The sequence below is a fragment of the Microcebus murinus genome, chromosome 4, assembly GCF_040939455.1.
Source record: "Microcebus murinus isolate Inina chromosome 4, M.murinus_Inina_mat1.0, whole genome shotgun sequence".
Taxonomy (NCBI): domain Eukaryota; kingdom Metazoa; phylum Chordata; class Mammalia; order Primates; family Cheirogaleidae; genus Microcebus; species Microcebus murinus.
Window position 1 is genome coordinate 93144849 of NC_134107.1, and position 2144 is coordinate 93146992.

Genomic DNA, 2144 nt, shown 5'->3' on the forward strand with positions numbered 1-2144 from the left:
AGTTGTGATAATGAGGCATTCCTTTAAACACATCATATCTTCTCTCCCTCAGAAGCTGCCAGCACCTAATTTCAGTGTATCTGATCAAGTTCACAGAGAACTATGGAATTGTACAGGTAGAGCAGGGTTGGTGATAAAATTAGTTCAAGAAAAGGGAGACATTACAACTCATACCACAGACATACAAAATATCATGAAAACCTCTACACACACAAACTAGAAAATCTAGAGGAAATGGATAAATTTCTGGAAACACACAACCTCCCAAGCTTGAATCAGGAAGAAATAGAAATCATGAACAGACCAATAATAAGTGGTGAGATTGAAACAATAGTAAAAAATCTCCCAACCAAAAAAAAAAAAAAAAAAAAGTCCCAGACCAGATGGATTCACAGCAGAATTCTACCAGACCTACAAAGAAGAATTGGCACCTATCCTACTGAAACTGTTCCATAACATTGAGAAGGATGGAATCTTCCCTAATTCATTCTGTGAAGCCAGTATCAACCTGATACCAAAGCCAGGAAAAAATACAATACTAAAAGAACACTACAGATCAATAAACACATGAACATAGATGCAAAAATCCTTAATACTAGCAAACCAAATCCAAAAGCACATCAAAAAGATAATTTACCATAATCAAGTGGGTTTCATCCCAGGGGTGCAAGGATGGTTCAACATATGCAAATCGATAAATGTCATTTACCACATAACAGCATTAAAAACAAAAATCATATGATCATTTTTTTTTTTGAGACAGAGTCTCGCTTTGATGCCCAGGCTAGAGTGAGTGCCGTGGTATCAGCCTAGCTCACAGCAACCTCAAACTCCTGGGCTCAAGCAATCCTCCTGCCTCAGCCTCCCGAGTAGCTGGGACTACAGGCATGCGCCACCATGCCCGGCTAATTTTTTCTATATATATTAGTTGGCCAATTAATTTCTTTCCATTTATAGTAGAGACGGGGTCTCGCTCTTGCTCAGGCTGGTTTCGAACTCCTGACCTCGAGCAATACGCCCTCCTCGGCCTCCCAGAGTGCTAGGATTACAGGCGTGAGCCACCTCGCCCGGCTCATATGATCATTTTAATAGATGCAGAAAAAACATTTGATAAAGTCCAGCACCTTTTCATGATAAAAACCCTTAACAAATGAGGAATAGAAGGAACATATCGCAAAATAATAAAAGCAGTATGTGACAAACACACAGCCAACATCACACTGAATGGGGCAAAGTTGAAAGCATTCCCCTAAGAACTGGAACAAGACAATGGTGCCCACTGTCACCACTTCTATTCAGCATAGTACTGGAAGTCCTATCCAGAGCAATCAGGCAAGATTAAGAAATAAAGGCCATCTAAATTGGGAACGAGGAGGTCTAACTATCCCTGTTTACTAATGATAGGATCTTACATCTAGAAAACCCTAATGACTCCACCAAATCTAGAATTGATAAATAAATTCAATGAAGACTCAGGTTACAAAATCAATGTATACAAATCAGTAGCATTTCTATATACTAATACAAATCAAGCTGAGAGTCAAATCAAGAACTCGATACCATTTAGAATAGCTGCCAAGAAAATAAAATACCTAGGAATATACTTAACCAAGGAATTGAAAGATTTCCACAAGGAGAGCTACAAAATACTGATAAAAGAAATCATAGATGACACAAACAAATGGAAAAACATCTCATGCTCATGAATTGGAAGAATCAACATTGTTAAAATGTCCATACTGCCCAAAGTAATTCACAGATTCAAGACATCAAAATACTAATGTCATTTTTCACAGATTTAGAAAAAAATAATCCTAAACTTCATATAGAACCAAAAAAGAGCCCAAGATAGCCAAAGCAATCCTACTCAAAAAGCACAAATCCAGAGGCATCACATTACCTGACTTCAAATTATACTCTAAGGTTTATTAACCATAACAGCATGCTACTGGCATAAAGGTAGGCATATAAACCAACAGAACAGAATAGAGAACCCAGAAATAAAACCATATAGCTATTACCTAGTGATTTTCAACAAAGCAAACATAAACATACACTGGGGATAGAACACCCTTTGAAAATGTAAGAAAAATTCTTCTGGACATTGGCCTAGGCAAAGAATGTATGACTACGACTTCAAAAGC